The sequence below is a fragment of the Polypterus senegalus genome, chromosome 16 (genome assembly GCF_016835505.1).
Source record: "Polypterus senegalus isolate Bchr_013 chromosome 16, ASM1683550v1, whole genome shotgun sequence".
Classification (NCBI taxonomy): domain Eukaryota; kingdom Metazoa; phylum Chordata; class Cladistia; order Polypteriformes; family Polypteridae; genus Polypterus; species Polypterus senegalus.
The window spans coordinates 16,127,314-16,148,083 of record NC_053169.1 but is presented as its reverse complement, the minus strand read 5'-3'; the positions used below and the strand labels follow the sequence as shown (position 1 = coordinate 16,148,083).

The 20,770-nt window shown below is 37.9% G+C and overlaps 1 long non-coding RNA gene across 1 annotated transcript; it reads left to right on the top strand.

Moving 5' to 3' along the window:
• Positions 1-28: 28 nt before the first annotated feature.
• On the top strand, positions 29-4,462 carry LOC120516671. Its single transcript, XR_005630883.1, has 3 exons — positions 29-103; positions 1,455-1,605; positions 2,914-4,462. It is a non-coding gene; the product is annotated as an uncharacterized LOC120516671 (long non-coding RNA).
• The last annotated feature ends 16,308 nt before the right edge of the window (positions 4,463-20,770 follow it).

Here is a 20,770-nt window from a genome sequence, read left to right as displayed (position 1 = left end):
GACGGACGCGCGCAGACTGTTGTTCGTGCGCGCGGAGGCTGCGGCGTGCCTACACCTGAGTAACTGCTATTTTTTTTTTTTTTAACCAAGGCGGAAGTTCCAGGTAATTTGCTTTAACTACACTAACCTCTGTCTTTCCGCATTGCTATTTTTGCTATTGCTTCCACTGACTTGTTGGTGTGAGACGCGTTCACCACGCGGACTGTGACTGATCTGTCCAGCTGCCACACACTCGCTTTCTGTCTTTCTTTTTCTTTCCTATGAGAGTTTCCATTACACGCGAGTGAATCCCACTCTGTAGACCACTCTGTAGAGCAGGGGCGGGTTAGGATGAGTCGAGTTAATAAATTGTCAAAGAGATTCTTTCTCTTGATGAAAGGTGAGGTTTGTAACGTATTGATATGAACTTGAACTAGGAATGACTATAGTTACACTTAATGAATATACACTACCGTTCAGAAGTTTGTGTTATCAAAGTATGACTAGTGTTCATAATGGCTATTACTGCTTGAAATGAATAATGTTTAATTTATTATTTACATATGGCTGCAAAGCCCAATTTTCATGAGCAGTTCCTTCAGTGTCCTAATGGCAAACTCTCTTAACCTATACTTCATTTTTCACATTTAGAGGCTGATTGGTTATTAGAGAAACCTTCACAATTGCATTAGCACCACTGAAACCTGTTATTCTGTTCATTTGGGTTGCAAGGAACTGGCATTACCAGAGTTCAGTTCTGGGTTCAGAAATGGCCAAAATCAAACAGCTTTCTCAAGAAACATATCAGTCTATTGTTTTTTGTGTTTTTTTTAGGGTTCCGCTTCGGAATAAGGAGACCAGGGTTTGCATCCCTCCCTGCATGGAGTTTGCATGTTCTCCCCATGTCTGCATGGGTTCCCCCAGTGCTGAGGTTTTCTCCCACTGTTCACGCAGGTTAGGTAAATTGGCGATACCACATTGGCCCTAGTGTGTGGTTGGGTGTGTTTGTGTGTGTGTTTGCCCTGTGATGGGCTTGCATCCTGGTCAGGGTTTTTTTCCCCTCCTTTCTTCCTATGTTAGCTGGGATAGGCTGGAGCACCCTACACTACACTGTTCAGAACTTAGTGGGTAAGAACATTACTACCTGAATGAAGGATATGCCATTAGATAGATTTCAAAATTTCATACAAAGGTGTTTGTTACTTGAAGAGGGCAAACTGGATCTAACCAGAGTAGAAGAAGATGAGGAATGCCCAGATGGGCAACTGAAAAAGAGAATAAGAACATCAGAGTCTGTAGTTTTAGAAATAAATGTCCTCTGTTGTCTTCTTCACTAAATACTCATCAAATAATAATGTCATCGGCAGAAGAGAAAAGACGACTCCAGGATACTGACCATAATGCACTTTTCTAGTCAGTGTCGTTGCAATATCTGTGTTGCTTTGCCAGTTTTAACATTTTCTTTGTTTTTGCAGGTTTCACTTTTGGCTTTTTCCTTTGAAACTTTGCCTCTAAGGCCAGCATCCCAAAATCGTCATTTCTCTTTTGCAAACGACACTGGTATTTGGCATGTATTTAAAGAAGAATTTACCTGAGGACTTCTAAGACATTTATTGACTGGTACAGGTATGCTAGGACTGATTCTGTTGTCCTCCTCCTCTTATGCAATTGTGCATTTGGGCCTTCCCCCTCTTTTTCTATATAGGTTTGACCAGCTCCCAAGACAGTAGCAGACACCTTTGTGTGCATTCTTGAGCTTCTTGGCAGTCTGTCATATGGAACAGCCATCATTCTGTGAAAAAAAATAAAACAATGCAATAGATCGACATGTTTCTTGAGAAGCCTGTTTCATTTTGGCCATTTTGAACCCAGAGCTGAACTTTAGGAATACCAGTGCCCTGGAACCCAAGTGAACAGAATGGCAGGTTTTAGGTGTGCTAATGCAATTATAAATATTTCTCTAATAACCAGTTAGCATATAAACATAACTAAGGATACGCTAAGGAAGTTGACCAGTAGAACACTGAAGGAATGGCTGCTGAAAATGAGGCTTTGTAGCAATATGTGAATAATAAATTAAAAAAGAGTAATTTCAAGCAGTGATAGTCATTATAAATACTATTGATGCCTTGACTATATGTTAAAATCAATATAATGGTATCTTAATAATAAAATGTATCAATTTCTATCAAAAAATGAAAATGTATGGGTGACCTCCAACTTTTAAACAGTAGTGCGTGAAAGAAAAAAAAAGTAGTTAGTCTAGGGTGACAGAATGTCTTGATTTCAGGTTTTGTGTCTTGGTTTTCCAAGAAAGAAGTGAAATATAAGAATATGTTAAGTGAAATGCATTTTAATCTATATCAAAAATAACTTCCTGCCCAATTCAAGATACCTGAAATTAATTTCAAGATATCTTAAAATAGACAAGATGTCCTATTTAAAGCATAGGCAGTTTTACAGGAAGTAATTTGTTTTGATGGCCTGAATTGCATTTCTGATATCTCATAGAGCATGCGGGCCTATTTTAAAATATCTTGAAATATATCTCAGATAAGTCGGAATGCAAGGGGAGCTTATTGCAAGATATTTGATTTGAGATACCTTAAAACAGTGTATTGTTTAAAGATACCTTAAAATCTGTTTAAGATGTTTTCAAATGCATTTAATATATTTTGAAATAGGAAATGTTTTCAGATATCTGTAATTCATTTTAAGATATCTTAAATATATTTTCAGATATCTTAAAATGCATTTGGCTTGCCATACATGGGTGAGTGATTTTTATTTCTTTCTCAGAGTACTCCCACTGGTGTCAAGTTAATAGGCAAAGGTTAATTGCAGATAACCTAACTTTGGAAAATGTGATTTAATGGAAAGTGGTATGAAAATAACATAGTTGTATAATTAAGTGTCTCTCTACATTTATTTTAGGGAGGAGAAAAGTCATCATTCCTGTGAAATCTTACTGACCTAGGATACCTGTTTGGAAAAAAAACACTGGTATATAATTAAATACCAATTAAAAAATTTTACAGGATGGGACAACAACACAACACAAAAAAAGCTGATAGCTTATTTGTGAGATTCAGGGCAAACCCACTGATTTCCAGGAGACTCCCAGAAACTCTGTGATGCATGGGTGAAAGTATGTATGTGTGTGAGTGCCTGATATGATGAACTGGCATTCAGTTCATATTTAGATCCTGTCTTCCTTTAATGCTGCAGAGATGGCCCCTGTGACTCTGAACTGGATTAAGGGAATCCAAGTAAGCGATTTTTTGTTATGATTCTTTGGAATATGGAAGAACTGTAGGGAACTGGTGGAAAAAAACAAAACAAAACACAAAGGCATGGGATAATTGAGGTGGAATTCCAAGCCACTCCTCAAACAGCTGTGAGGCAGCTGCACTAACCACTGTGCCACTATGCTGTTTTAAAATCTTTTACTTAAAACATAATACTTCATCATTTGGTTTTGTTTCATTTTTTTTTTGTTTTGTACAGTTTCCCTAGTAGTTTGAAGTAATTTCCAAAGAAGCATTGGCTTCATTTTCATTTCCTTTTTAATACCACTCACTAGGGCTTTTCAAATTTTAAACTACTAAGTGGTCAGTTAGTTCCTCTATATGTGTTTATTATACAGTTCTGAGCAATTTACTTAAGTTTGTTACTGTTCAAGTTTGAAAAAAAGTGTGTAAACAACTGCATAACAACAATAATATTAATAATTTTATTTATATGGAATATTTCACACAATTTAGCAGTTCAAAGTGATTATTACAAGAAAACGGAGTGACAATAATAAGAAGAAACAAGAAAATGCACAAAAAACATATATTGTCAAAAAACAAGAATAACAACAATTATTTTTAGCTGCTGTTCAAAAATATATTATCAAAGTAAATAATAATGGTGTTCAATATAAAAAGGCACTTTATATAATTTGAAGGATTTTACCTAGGGTGTCATGGAGCAAATACAATGATTAACACTGCTGTCCTCACTGCTCCAAGAGTTTTGCTTGAATACCTGTATGGTCACTATCTCATTTAAATTTACATTCTCTCATGGCGCTTGTGTGGGTTGTATGTGGTTACTTCATTTTCTTCGCATATCTTAAAGATGTTGAGGTTGGAAAATGGTAATGATAATTCACTTATTTGCCAAAAATATTTGCATTAGGAATTTGTCATTTTTTTACATTGATAAATATAATTTACCCTGGTGTGAGTGACTTTGGGATTGTGGGTGAGTACAGTACACCATAAAATTGACAATCACTTTGTCCAGGGTTGATTCCTGTCTTGCACACCAACTCTGTAATCATGAATTCTAATCAGCAGGTTATGAAAGTGGATAGATGTCTGTGCAATTCAAGGACATTAGGAAGAATGACACACATCTGAGAAAATCCTGTACATTTAATTGGTTGTGATGAGAATAGTGGCACGGTGGTGCAGTGGGTAGCGCTCCTGCCTCGCTGTTAGGGGACCTGGGTTCGCTTCCCGGATACTTCCTGTGTGGAGTTTGCATATTCTTTCCGTGTTTGCGTGGGTTTTCTCCGGGTACTCCGGTTTCCTTCCACAGTCCAAAGACATGCAGGTTAGGTTTCTAAATTGTCCCTAGTGCAGGGGTCCTCAATCACGGTCCTTGAGAGCCGCTGTGGCTGCAGGTTTTTGCTCCAACCCAGTTGCTTAATAAAAAGCACTTATTGCTAAAGTAACACTTCCGCTTCACTTTAGTGATTTTGAGCCCTTATTGCTTAATTTTGTCTTAAACAGCTATTTTAATTGCTCCTTATTATCAATAACATGCAAATGACAAGAGAGAGCAGCATTTCTCCATTTAGCTTATTTACATTTACACCTGTGTGTATTTATCTGCACTATTGGGTTTAATTAAATACTGGGAAGAAAAATGAAGAGAAAAAAGTGAAGGACTGAGAATTACTCGTCTATTTTAGCCTTCAAATCATTTGCATGATAGAAAGGGAAAGAAAATCTAGGATATGAGAATGACCTGACATAGCAGAGTTAATTTAATTTCATAGCTTTTTAGTGCTTTATTGGCAAGAATTGCTTTCTAATTAAGCAACCAGGTCAGAACAAAAACCTGCAGCCACTGCGGCTCTCCAGGACTGGGATTGAGGACCCCTGCCCTAGTGCATGCTTGGTGTGTGTGTATGTGAGCGCCCTGCCCAGGGTTTGTTTCCTGCCTTGCACTCTGTGTTGGCTGGGATTGGCTCCAGCAGACCCCTGTGACCCTGTAGTTAGGATATAGCGGGTTGGATAATGGATGGATGATGAGAATATTTGCAATATATTGCAATGCAAAAAAGGTGTATGTTTGCTTGAACATAGTGACTAAATGAATTGTGAGGTGTACTAGTAATTACTTTGGTGCATAAATAAATAAATAACTTGATTGTCAGCATCCATTTTGAATTATAATTAAAAAACAAAGTTTCAGAGGGTGAAAAGAGTCTTTGCAAAAAAAGTATTAAAATAGCCTACACATTTGGGAAATTGAAGTGGTTGGTCAAGTCAAGTCAAGTTGTGGAGCATGCACTGATACAGTGGGTTGCTGCACCCACTACACGACGAAACAACTTGGGATCCCAGTTTGCAACCCCCCAGGCAGACACGTGGTCCAGTCCCACCCTCTATCTGCCGCAGCCATGTTTTTACATGGGTGACCCCTTGGCCTTGTCCAGCCACTCGGGTCCCCAACAATGAGGATCTTACGAGCCGGATCACCCTCGGGGGGAAAAGCGCCACATGGCCGTAGTGCCGTAACTGACACTCCCTCACAATGCAGGTCATGTGCCTCATTCGAGACTCCATGAGCAACACAAAGTCAAACCAGCGGGACCCAAGGATTTTCCGGAGAGACACAGTACCATAGGAGTCCAGTCTTCATCTCAGGTCCTGGATAACATCCATGTTTCGCAACCATATAGCAAGACAAGAAGCACCAGGACTCTAAAGACTTGGACCTCATGACCCCCCATGCTCTTATTCACAACTTACCTTGGCAGTGACATTCATGTCTCTGGTGACTGTTCCTATGAAGTCAGTAGAAGTGGTTGGTGGTGCTTTAAAAAAAAACATTGGTATTGGCAGTAACACAGTCTACCCGAACGCTGCCTTCTGTAGTATGTGAATTTGTACATTTTAGTTCATGATTATGTTTGAAAGCATCTTTGAACAAACATTGGTAATAAAACCTTTTTGTGAAACGATAGTCATAAACCCCATTCTCGATCTAATTTTTGACAAGTGACTAAAGTAGATATTACAGTTTTGAGTCAGTTACAACAGTATTTATTGGTTTTCATAAAGTAGGAGACATGAGTCTTAATGGTATACCTGTGCTGGGCATTCTTTCAAAATAAATATCACTTGTGCATTATGAATTTCATTAGGTGTCATTGTTCAAACAGTGTTGCTGTAAAGTAGAGCATGGCCTCCTAATGCACTGAAATAGCACAGTGTTATATTGGGAACCTCATTTTTAGAGCAAAGGTGCACACACAAGAGATTTACTTCAAATGATCTGGAGAGAGAACATGAACCAAGCGTCAAGAGAAAGAAACTCTCAATAACAGCTTACCAATAATGATAACTTTCTTTAGGGAAGGCTGTATGGAGCCTGCTGGTGGACTAAGTGGACTGAAGATGTACATACAAGATGAAAACATTTTAAAGACTCAAAAAGCTCTTTGGAGAAAGGAGACAAGTATAGATACCCACGATTGTAATGCATTTCTAGGTGTAACTGTGCATTTGGTTTGCTTGAGTTGCAACAAGAAAAAAACATTTTGTGTGCATAACTAGAAGGTAACAGTCCATCAGCCTTTTTACCCAATATAAGTGTGATAATATTTCTTAATAAAAATTACAGTTTAATTTCATGGTGCCAGTTTTACTCAGTAAAGGAGCAAGTTTAGTTTTACTTGCTGACTTTCAACCGCAAGATTGAATGTGTTGGGTTGATTTTAGATTGATTTTTAACTTGAATGATAAAGTATTTGTATAGAGAAAATTTGAAAACTATCTCCTTTCCAGAAATTGATCAGACAGGTGAAAAATTTTAACTGAAATAAACTTTAACAAATTTTTGATTAATTCCTTTACTGATTGTTTACAGCAAAATAAAAAATAACTTCCTAAAAGTATAACTTGATGTCATCCCTGACATAGACACATAAAAGCTAAAAATGCATTCTTCTTCTTCTTTCGGCTGCTCCCGTGATGGGTTGACACAGCGGATCATCTTCTTCCATATCTTCCTGTCCTCGTCATCTTGTTCTGTTACACCCATCACCCGCATGTCCTCTCTCACCATATTCATAAACCTTCTCTTAAGCCTTCCTCTTTTTCTCTTCCCTGGCAGCTCTATCCTTAGCATCCTTCTCCCAATGCACTCAGCATCTCTCCTCTGCACATGTCCAAACCAACGCAATCTGAAACTGTAAAATTTCTCCTTGGGACAAAATAAGCACTATCTATCTATCTATCTATCTATCTATCTATCTATCTATCTATCTATCTATCTATCTATCTATCTATCTATCTATCTATCTATCTATCTATCTGTCTGTCTGTCTGTCATTATATAGTGCCTCATCTATCTATCTATCTATCTATCTATCTATCTATCTATCTAGCTATCTATCTATCTATCTATCTATCTATCTATCTATCTAAATAGACAAATCTTTAGTATAATCTGGCTTGTTCAAAAGTCAACTTTGGTAACCTTATAAAAAAGTAATGCAGGCATGGAAAGGTAACTTGCACGTGAGAACAACAACTAAATTTGTGGTCTAAAGTATTCAGTTGCTGTACTGTGATGATTATATTGTTTGATTATTTCAAAATGTATTCACAGAAGAAAACAAGATTTGGTTGACAACATACAAAATCTAAAGAAATTGTCACATTTCGTTAATAAGGTAAAACAGCAAGATAAATACAGATATTAAAAATCATATCAGGGACAATGATTACATGTAAAAATGTTTAAATTTGTCACCAGTGGCCAGGCAAGCAGAATGACATAAAATTATTGATATTAAATTACATTCATAGCAAAATGTGTGGACAATCAGTTTTGATTTTGCATAGCGGCTTTAGTAGTGTGCATCTCACAGGTTGACATCAGAAGCCGTGTGCAGCTCACAAGCTTGTTTTTGATCTAGCCTATCCCAAATCAGGATTACAAGTAGCCACAACCTTTCCTGGCAGTGTTAGGAAAAACAGAGTAGATGATGCTGTCACACAAGCACAGACAGACAGAAACACACACACAGTGCAAATTAAAATTGCTACATAACATTAACTACATGCTTCTGAGTAGAGGGACACCAGAGTACTCTGGTAGTTCTACACACACATACACACCCATACACCCACACCCACACACTCTGCTGTGGTTCAAAGGCAAGAAAACAAAGGCAATATTTATCTTCTGATAAAAGGTGGTGATTGCAAGCTTTTCTTTTTTCAATTATTTTGTAGAAAACAGGAAGTATCAGTTTTCTTCTCATGAATATTAGGCACCAGTGTGTCGTAAGTGTAAATATTATATGCCTCAAAGGCTCCAACACATTTAGTTTTAAATGCCTGCATGCAAATAACATATTGTCGTTTATCCGGAAACAGAGTAAACTGTTTCCCAATTATTGCACAATACACGTGTGTGTTCTCAGCAGGGGATGGGTTGTGGAACATATTCTTACTTTTTTGATGCTGCAAATACTGGGGACAGCAATCAATAATACTCATGTAGAAATCTCCCTACCATGCCTAACTCACCACAGTTTATAACTGACAGCAGTATTGTCATCATTCTGTCCTAAGCCTAACTTGGCATAAAAAACAATAATCAGCCCAAGTAATGTAGCTATCTATCCTTGCTTTGAGAATTCAAGTAGTAATCAGTAATAGTGATGTGGGCTTACAAAATATGAAATATAACGTAACCACGCAAGATGGTTAGTAATACTTTTTGTTTAAATTACTCTGCCTTGTATAGTTCATTTAAGTCCACTAGCTCATTTACATTAGTATTAGGCAGCAGTGATGAAGACTCCCCCTCCTAATACTATCCTAACAACAAAAGTTATTAATGAGCAATAATCACCTCCATAACCTGATCAGTTAAAGAAGAAGTTGGTCACTAAGATGTGAATGCCTCCTTCCAGAATGTCACTTAAACAATGTGGTTGTAATCATAGTGATAGCGGCAACCTTCTTCCAGGAGTTTCTCATATTATATTAGATAACATTTTTCAGTAGCAATGATATACAGTATATACCTCCCTCCTAAACCTATCATCTGAGATACAGGTAGCAGTTAATAGCAAACTACAAATTCTCCTTCTTAAACTAAACAATAAAAAAGTGCCATAATGAGTTTTAAATAATTTACTTCTAAGCTTAATTGTCAAGTTAGTAAATAGCTCTAATCAGTTGTAATCAGTAATAGTGATTAGGTGCACCTAATTCTAAAGCCTAATTCAGTTAGCGCTTATTGTTATCATTAACTACCAAACAAGCATCATTCTGCCACACAGAGTATAAATCATCAATAATGATCAACATCTCCCTAAAAAAGCCTTTAATCACTCAGATCAGTAATCAATAATAGTAATATAGTCAAATTCGGTTCAGTAATCTCAATTAGTAATATGAAATACACAGTGGTGCATTTACCAAAAGCTTCGGAATGCTATGTACTTCATTACGTTGTATTTAAGATTGCTCGTTATCTAGTGAGTGATTCCTGAAACCTTCCATAACTAAAGTAGCACTTAATCTCATTCACAAATTAGCAAGTGAACTGCCCCACTAATTTTTTTCAGTGTCGTTCTTTATTTGGACTTTTGCCTGCAATTCCATCATAGAGAGACTGAGGTCATTTTGCATAGATCACAAAAACACACTGATGCTCTTATTTGGACAAGTGAATAACAAAAAAAACATCAATAGAATAATTATAATAAGTTGAATTTGCAATGTAAATTTAATATTATAATGTAGGCTATAGGTTAGTGGAAAAGGAGTACTTTCTATTCCTGTAGACATTCTAAGTACATAATGAGTTAACTAATAAAATTCACTATGTAATCAGTCAAATTCTTTATAGTCAAAAGGTGACTCACCCCTTAGTACCAGCAATGCCAATGGCAGATGTCCAGAGAATTGTGTAACTCAACCGTCTAAAAACCCAAGTTGCAGGTCTAAATACTGTTTTGTGGGTGGACATGAACCCCTTGAACCATCTCAGTATTAATAAATACGGGCTGCCTGGGTGTGAAATAATAACCCTCTTTCGTCTGGTGCAGGATAAATTGGAATGAGGAACACACTGGAATTTTGCCTTCAATCCCACTGTGCAGCTTCTGGCAGCTCATTGTTTCTATGCCACCGATGAATTTCTACAGTCGGTGATGTGCATGGCCTCAGCAAGGATGCTATGTTCAACTCTGTGCATTCACTGACCAGATTATTATTATGCTATACACGAAACAAACCCCGAGGTTGTGTGTCCAGCTACTGACACTGCGTGACCATGAGCAAGTCACTTCCCCTGTCTGTTCGTAAAATGAAAAAAAGACACATGTAATCAATTATTTTGGATAAAGGAGTCAGACAAATAAGTACATAATAATAATAATGATAATGCAGTGGTCTGCGTGAGTTTGCATGTTCTCCCCGTGTCTGTGTGGGTTTGCATTGGCGATTCTAAATTGTCCCTAGTGTTTGCTTGTTGTGTGTGTGTATGTGGTCTGCAGTGGGCCCGGTGCCCTGCCCAGGGTTTGTTTCCTGCCTGGCACCATGTGTTGGCTGGGATTGGCTCCAGCAGACCCCTGTGACCCTGTAGTTAGGATAAATCAGGTTGGATAATGGATGGTTTGATGGATAGTTTGCATGACACTCAAATTGACTTTCATGCCATGCCTTTCCAAGCATACCTGACAAAGGCAAGTTCTGCATCTTTTACAGAGTTCTACTTTCCCCCCATTTGCTGGTACAGGAAAAATTAGGTTCAGTTTATCTTTTTTTTTTTGAGTGGCTGCAATAAGCTTTCTTATGGACTTGTAGGTATGTCTGGTTAGTGTGGATCTGTAGTGCAAGTCATTTTAAACTTGAGACAGGAGAACCCAGCCTATAACTGTTCAAATCGAAATCTTACTCTGTAGGATCCAATGCCACTATGCACAATATTGTCTGCTAAAATACATGTATTTGAAACAATTAGGAGGAAAAGCTTAGCTAGCAGGGGAGGTAAACTAAGATGAAGCAGAAAAACGACTGAACAATTAATCAATTTTAATTAATACACTGCAGCATCTTTTTGCACTTCTTTCACAAGTGTAAAGCTTTGTATTGTTAGCGCCATAAACTGAGAGCTCAACAAAGCTACCCAATAGAATAAATAGTTCATAAAGTAACTGGAAATTGCTTGGAATAAAAAAAAAAATCCCCTGTAATAATTTAGAACAGCACATTGCTGGGCCCACTCATATATACTCACTGATTAGTTTCTAGGCGTCCATCTGACAAGCACATTTTTGGAGATGTGCGATGAAAACTAGAGTGCACAGAGGAGTAACACAGATACAGGGAGAATATACAAACTTGGGTAATGGATCAGATCCCAATAATCAGGAACCATGGGGTAGTAGTGCTAACCACTCTGCCAATTTTGCTCTCTGTTAAGGCTAATGGAAATATTAAATTTAAAATGCAGCTGGCTTATATTTATTCCAGAGTATCCCTATATACATTAACACATAATTCTTCAAGAAATTAGACTTATTTACAACATCACTCACCTGGAATTAGAAACATCCTTGCATTGAAAAAGTGACTCTAAACGATTTAAAACAAAAGGTGGCATGACAATACTAAACATCTAGAAAATTGGCAGAAATTCATGAATTTACCCTGGGGATGGCTTGCAATGGAGAACAAACCTTATTCTAAATTTTCCATGTATGAACTGCTTTGTGCTCTATTCAATATTATCTTCAATTTACTATAAATCCAGTCATCCAACAATTGCTTAAAATACTGAACCAATGCAGAGCACATTTCAAGGTAGAAAAACTCTTTATCTGTTGCTCCGATACATGATAATGATGTTTTTCCATCTTCTCAAATAATAGAAAGCTTTATATAGACAACACATTTGCATCTTTAAGAACAATTGCACGCCAAATAACATTCCAGCTACACACTTTTTCTTATATGCAAATTTGAAACTTTGTTAAACGAAACCTAGAGCACTTTCCACATCTTACACCCATATCAATCCCAGAGGCAATACTGGTTAGTCTTGATGAAAATTCAAAAAGCATTTCAACAGTATATGAAAATATTTAAACGAATTTATCCTTCAAAGATTATAGCAAATGATTGGAAGGGACCCTCCAATTGGTATCCTAGAAAAGGAGTGGAACTCAGCCATACATAGAATACACTTTAGTTGTTTATGCACCAAGCATGCGATAATTCAAATAAAGGTCTTTCATCAGGTGGCACGGTGGCGCCCAGGCTTGCTTCCCGGGTCCTCACTGCGTGGAGTTTGCATGTTCTCCCCGTGTGTGTGTGGGTTTCCTCCCATAGTCCAAAGACATGCAGGCTAGGTGCATTGGCAATTCTAAACTGTCCATGGTGTGTGTGTGTGCATGCCCTGTGGTGGGCTGGCGCCCTACCCGGGGTTTGTTTCCTGCCTTGTGCCCTGTGTTGGCTAGGATTGGCTCCAGCAGGCCCCATATTTCCTGGGAATGCACTAAATTAACATCATTTTGGACAAAAATCTTTACATACGTTTCAAATTGCCTCAGTGTTACAATCACTCCTAATCCACTAACACCGATATTTGGAGTACTCCTGGACAGTATTGAAATGCATAGGGATGATTCAATTGTAATAGCTTATGCCACAATACTAGCACATAGATTTATCTTTCTCAATGGGAAGAATCCCAACCCAATTTCTGTTGCTCAGTAAGTGACATCCTATAGTATCTCAAATTAGAAACAATAAAATTCTCCCTTAGAGGATATGTCCAACACCTTTTGAAAACATGGCAAGAATTAATTATTATTATCTTAGAATAAGCCTGCCAGACCTCTAATTGACTCTCTTATGTAATTAATTGTGTTATATTTTAAAAAGTTAGATGGGGATTTCTTTGCTATTTTGCTCATGTTTCTTTTCTTTTTCTTTTTCTCTCGGTGAGCCCTGTGTGGTCCACCCACGTTTACATTATTTTCTAAGCAGTTCTTTTTCACTGAAACAATCTTATCTGTAATTCTTGTATCATTCAGGTTTTCATAAGGCACACTTGCAACAAAATGACCAAACCATTTGATATACATTAAGGGTATGTTTTTATATTTGAGCAGAATCTTTATATGCATGAAGTGTAATATAATGTTATTAATTATTGAAAACAAAATAAAAACATAAATGATCATACATGGTGCCATAATTGTGCAGTGGATATCGCAGGTACTTCATAGATCTGGTGTCCTGAGTTTGAACACTAAGTCATTGTCAATGTAGAGTCTGTACATTCTTGTCCTGTCTGTGAAGATTTTACTCCAGAATATGTCCAAGATAGGGGAGTTTCCATCTCTAAACTGTCCTGGATGTGGCTCTTTAATGATCTGGCTTCCTATCCAGGGCTGTGCACCCTGTGCTACTGGTATAGGCCCTGACTACCTGTGATCTTGAATCAGATTGATGACAATGAATGAATAAATGATCAAACGGATGAATGTTAAGAAGATACACAAGTACAAAAGACTTCCTACCATACTGGAATATTGCATTGCCCCTGTTACTTTTTCTCTTACTGCATACTTACTTCTTAGCGCATCTAAGTGCATCTCTATATAACATCTTACTTGGGCATGTTATAATCAACTTTTCAGCTACTTTAACATAACTTATTTCATTTATGTTAGGTAGAATGCCCAGAGGGGACTGGACGGTCTCATGGTCTGGTGAGGAAAAAAAATTAGGAAAATCAGACAGATTCTGTTTAACAAAGCTCCTAATTTGAAGATAATGAAAGAAATATGTAGCTGGAATGTTAACTTTGGAATGTAATTGTTCATAGGATGCAAAGATGTCTATATAATTTTTTTTCCAGATATTAAAAACTGCATGTGTTTCTGAAGGTTGAAAGAGGTGGTTCTCTTGCAGAGGTGCCACAGATAAAAGCTTCTCCATCTTAAAATGCTTTCTACATTGGTTCCATATTCTGAGTGAGTGAAGCACAATTGGGTTATTAGTATATTGCCGATAACTTGCATTTATTGGGGCACAGAGCAGGGAATATAAAGAAGTACTGCAGGATTTTAGTTCTATTGCGGACCAGGCCTGTGTATGTTCATCTATTTGTGTCCAGGTTTTTATAGCTTGTATGTTTGCTGCCCAGTAATAAAACTGGAAGTTAGGTAGAGCCATGCCACCTTCTGCCTTTTGTCTTTGTAGGGTCGCTCTTTGGATACGTGGATGTTTTGAGTTCTAAATAAATGAGGTTATTGTTGAATCTAATTGCTTAAAAATTATTTATTGATGTATATTGGAATGTTTTGAAATAAAAAAAGGAGCTTAGGAAAGAATATTCATCTTAACAGTGTTAATTCTTCCAGCTAGAGTGAGATGAAGGGTTGACCATCTATGCAAGTCTTGCTTTATTTTTTCCATGCAGACGGCAAAATTTTTTTAATGAAGAGCTTTATGTTTACTTGTGATGTTTACCTCTAGGTTTTTAAACTGTTCTGCAATGATAAAAGGTAGGGTCTCTAATCTAATATTATATGCTTGAGAATTCACTGGAAAGAGTACACTTTTATTCAGATTAATTCTGAGACCAGAGATCTTTTGAAATTCTGTGAGTGCTGTTAAGACTGCAGGCACAGAATTTTGTGTCTGATATATACAGTACCATATCATCTGCATATAGAGAGATTTTCTGTTCCAGTCCTTCTCTGATAATCCCCTTTATCTGATCAGTATTTCGACAGTGTATTGCCAGTGGTTCAATGGCAATTGCAAACAGTAGCGGTGACAAGGGGCATCCTTGTCTGGTACCACGTTCTTGTTTAAAGTAGTCTGGACAAATGTTGTTGATACAAATTGAAGCTTCTGGATTGGTATACAGTAGTTTGATCCATGCACAAATGTTTGGGCCAAACCCAAATTTCTCCAATGTAGTAAAAAGGTATTTCCATTCAATCATGTCAAATGCTTTTTCTGCATCCAATGATAATAATATTTCTGGGGTGTTTGATTTAGTTGGTGAGTATATTACATTAAACAGATGTCGAAGATTTGAAGATGACTGTAGACCCTTGATAAATCCATTTTGATCTAGTGATGTTACCCAAGGAAGCACTTTCTCCATCCTTCTAGCTATGATTTTTGAAAGTATTTTAACGACATTATTCAAAAGTGAAATTGGTCTGTATGATGCACATTGTAATAAGTCCTTATTTTTTTTAGGAAAAATGGTGATTAATGCTTGGCGAAAAGTTTGGGGAAGAATTTGATTGTCTCTGGCTTCTGTAAATGTTGCTACTAGGAGGGAAGCGAGCTGAACGGAGAATTTCTTTTAAAATTCGGCAGGGTAGCCATCAGGGCCTGCTGCTTTCCTGCCTTGAAGTGACTTTATAGCATCTGGTAATTCTGATAGCGCCAGAGGTTTATCGAGTTCCTTAAAGTGTCTATTTGTGGTATCTGTAATGAATCCAGAAATGTATTAGATTGTGTGTTGTCTTCTTTAAACTCAGTAGAATGCAGGTATAAGGATTTATAGTAGTCTCTAAATGTGTGCATTATATTTTTGTGGTTGATGATTTTGTCTCCGTTCGTGTTGGTGATTACTGGGATTGCGTTGCGGGCTTCTTGCTTATGAATTTGTTGAGCTAAAAGCTTATTAACTTTCTCACCGTGTTCATAGTAATGATGTCTGGATTTATAAATTAGTTGTTCAGTTTCTTTAGTTATCAAGAGGTTTAGTTCTGAATGCAGAGCCTGCCTTTTCCTATGTAGAGCCTGGCATGTTCTTCATCTAGTCTAGTAATTTTGCTTTTTAGCTCTGCTACTTTCTTGGTTTCTAATTTATTTCTGTGGGAAGGATGAGATGATCTGTCCCCTTAAGAAGGCCTTAAGGGTTTTCCAGAGTATAACTGCAGAAATCTCTGAGGATGTATGTGTCTCTAGGAAGAAACTGATTTGTCTGGATATAAATTCTGTACAATTCTCGTCTGCTAATAGAAGGGGTTGAGATGCCATCTGCGAGGTGAGTGTGTGAGGCATATTGACTTTAGCTCCAAGATCAGAGGTGCATGGTTAGAAATAACAATAGCATCGTATTTGCAAGATTTAATCGTAGGCAAGAAATTATTATCTATAAAGAAATAATCAATTCTTGAGTAGCAATGATGTACTGGTGAGTAGAAAGAATATGTTCTTGAGTTTGAGTTTAAAAACCTCCAGGGGTCTGACAAGTTGTGATCAGTTATAAACTTTGTAATTATCTCTGCAGTGTTAGATTTCATCCCCCTGTGATAGAAGTCCTATCTAAGAGTGGATTTAAAACACAATTAAAGTCCCCAGCCATTATAATTTTATGAGTGTTCACATTGGGAATGGATGCAAATAAATTTTGTATAAATTCCTTGTCATCGACATTAGGTGCATAAGCATTTATCAAAATCATTTTACAGTTAGGTAACAACAACAACATTTATTTATATAGCACATTTTCATACAAAAAGTAGCTCAAAGTGCTTTACATAATGAAGAAAAGAAAAATAAAAAACAAAATAAGAAAAGTAAAATAAGACAACATTAGTTAACATAGAAAAAGAGTAAGGTCCGATGGCCAGGGTTGACACAAAAAAACAGAAAAAAAAACTCCAGACGGCTGGAGAAAAAAAAAATCTGCAGGGGTTCCAGGCCACAAGACCGCCCAGTCCCCTCTGGGCATTCTACCTAACATAAATGAATTAGTCCTCTTTGTAGTTAGGGTTTAGGTAGGTAAGTTACCCATGACCATCACATATCTCCCTTCAGGATCCAATACAACATCTGATGCTACAAATGAGACTGTTCTACGTATGAGAATTCCCACACCTCTAGTTTTCTTTTCAAAGTTAGAATGGAACATTTGGCCAGTCCGGAACTGATCCTTGCTTAGTAAGTGGGTCTCCTGTAAAAATACTATTTTAGCGTTTAAACCTGTTAGGTGAGAGAGTACTTTCTTTCTCTTTAATTCGTGATTCATGCCTTTAACATTCCAGCTCACAAAGTTAACTGTCCCATCATGGAGACATTGATTCTGAATTTTTGATGTAATTTTATAGTCTTAACTGGAAGTGAGACAGCTTTAACCTTAATTTCCTATTTCCCCAAGAGTTATTGCCATGCAGCCTATTGTTACGTTGGTAGTTATAATTATAAAGATTAAAAGGATAGATTAGATATAGATATAGCCTGCTCTTTTTCTCTCCCCCTTAACCCCCCACCCTTCCATTATTCTGTACAACGTCCTCATACAAGTCGGGAGTGGCAGAGAAATATGTAAGAGTTGACGCAATGCAACTCCTTCTGGCCTTCTCTAAACTTCTCAATCACATTCTCAGTGCAAACATAGCATCTGTGATGCTCTTTCTTGGCATGAAAGAATACTGCTGCTCACTAATCATCACCTCCCTTCTTAACCTAGCTTCCACTACTCTTTCCCATAACTTCATGCTGTGGCTCATCAATTTTATTCCCTTGTAGTTATTGCAGTCCTGCACATCCGCCTTATTCTTAAATATCGGTACCATTACATTTCTTCTCCACTCCTCAGGCACCCTCTCACTTTCCAAGATTCCATTAAACAATCTGGTTAAAAACTCCACTGCCATCTCTCCTAAACACCTCCATGCTTCCATAGATATGTCATCTGGACCAACGGCCTTTCCATTTTTCATCCTCTTCTTAGTTGTCCTTACTTCCTCCTTGCTAATCCGTTGCACTTCCTGATTCACTAACTCCACATCATCCAACCTCTTCTCTCTTTCGTTCTCTTCATTCATCAGCCTCTCAAAGTACTCTTTCCATCTGCTCAATGCACACTCCTCGCTTGTGAGTACATTTCTATCTTTATCCTTTATTACCCTAACCTGCTGCACATCTTTCCCAGCTCATACCTCTGCCTAGCCAATCAGTGCAGGTCATTTTCTCCCTCCTTAGTGTCCAACCTCTCATACAATTCATCATAAGCCTTTGCTTTAGCCTTCGCCACCTCTCTCTTCACCTTGCACCTTATCTCCTTGTACTCTTGTCTACTTTCTGCATCTTTCAGACTATCCCACTTCTTCTTTGCCATCCTCTTCCTCTGTATACTCTCCTGTATTTCCACATTCCACCACCAGGTTTCCATTTCCTCCTTCCTCTTTCCAGATGTCACACCAAGCACCCTTCTTGCTGTCACCCTTACTACATCTGCAGTAGTTTCCCAGCTGTCTGGTGACTCTTCACTGCCACCCAGTGCCTGTCTTACCTTCTCCCTAAACTCCACCTTGCAGTTTTCCTTTTTCAACTTCCACCATTTGATCCTTGGATCTGCCCTCACTCTCTTCCTCTTCTTGATCTCCAACGTCATCCTACAGACCACCGTCCTATGCTGCTTAACTACACTTCCCCCTGCCACCACTTTGCAGCCTTCAATTTCCTTCAGATTGACTCTTCTGCATAGGATTTAATCTACCTGTGTGCATCTTCCTTCACTCTTGTATGTAACCCTATGTTCCTCCCTCTTCTAAAAATATGTACAGTATTCACCACAGCTATGTCCATCCTTTTGGCAAAATCCACTATCTTCTGACCTTCTTCATTCCTCTCCTTGACACCATACCTACCCATCACCTCCTCGTCTCCACTGTTCCCTTCACCAACATGCCCATTGAAATCCACTCTAATCACCACTTTCTGTCCCTTGGGTACACTGTTCATCACTTCATCCAATTCACTCCAAAAAGCTTATTTCTCACCCATTGCACACCCAACTTACGGTGCTTATGCAGTAGCAACATTCATCATCACACCTCTAATTTCCAGCTTCATCATCATTACTCTGCCTGACACTCTTTTCACTTCCAAAACACTCTTGACATGCTGTTCCTTCAGAATAACTCCTACCCCATTTTTCCTCCTATCCACACCATGATAGAACAATTTGAATCCACCTCCAATCCACCTGGCCTTACTCCCCTTCCATTTAGTCTCTTGCACGCACAATATGTCAACCCTCCTTCTCTCCATCATATCTGCTAACTCTCTCCCTTTACCAGTCATACTGCCAACATTCAAAGTTCCTACCCTCAGTTCCACTCTCTCTACTTTCCTCCTCTCCTCCTGCCTCTGGATACGTCTCCCCCCTCTTCTTCTCCTTTTTCTTCTTTGGCCAACATTTGCCCAATTTCTGCCAGCACTCTGTTCACTAACAGTACTGGTGGCGGTCATTGTTAACGCAGGGCTCTCCCGATCCGGTATGGACATTTGTATTGTTGTCCGTGTGTTGGTCATAAAGTCTTTTTTATTATTTAGAGACACTGGGTCACGGTGCAAGTAAAATTCAAGCCTAATGCTAAAAGTGCCAGAGAGCTGGCTGAATCATGGCTCTCAAATGAAGATGTTATTAACAGACATTTGACACTTGAGCCCAGCATATGTAGGCTTAAAAAGGACACCTAAAAAATTAAAAGATAGAGCAAAAAATATAAATAAAAATATATAGAGAGTTCCAGTATGCGGCACAGTGGTGCAGTGGGTAGCGCTGCTGCCTCGTAGTTAGGTGACCCAGGTTCGCTTCACGTGGGTTTCCTCCCACAGTCCAAAGACCTGCAGGTTAGGTGCATTGGTGATTCTAAATTGTCCTTGGTGTGTGTGTGTGTGTGTGCCCTGTGGTGGGCTGGTGCCTGCCCAGGGGTTTGCTCCTGCCTTGCACCCTGTGTTTGCTGGGATTGGCTCCAGCAGACCCCCGTGACCCTGTAGTTAGTGATATAGCGGGTTGGATAATGGATGGAATTCCAGTATAGTACAGTATTCCCCTCACATTATGTGCATTATTTGATTAATACACATGCAATATGTTTTAAAAATATTTTTAGAATACCTTAGTGTATATGCTGCTGGCAATTAATTTCTTTTCAGACCAATTATATTTGTAAGGTTCCTTCCTAAGTTGTTACATTATTTACTGTGACTGTAAGGCAATCCTTTACATCAATTAATTAGACCACTTGCAATAAAGTTGACTTTTGGGAGTCTCTAGCCAATGATGAACTGGCTGTTTTTATTTGCGGTTGCTATTGTTCTCGTGGAATCAAAGTAGCAAACTTCAAAACAACTGTTTTTTATTTTCCTGACTGCATTATATTAAAACAAAACCACTGTTATCATGGTTACCATGTTAGTGTTTCAGTTTTTTAATGATGGTGAGCAGGAGTTTAACTTTGCATAAGACAGTAACCCTAGAAAATACTCTGAACCATCAAATGGCACATATTTCATTTCAAGCTATTATTTTTGTAAAACCTGCTTTTTATTTTTTCTTTAAGTAATATAAGAAAAAGTATTATAATGGAAGTCAAAATTTTGACTTTGACATTTCTGTAGATTTATACAGTTTTGACATAACTAAACACGGTATGGACTTTGCCAGTGTGATGTTGTGTTGTGTATAAGGTTATATGTTTCTTTTT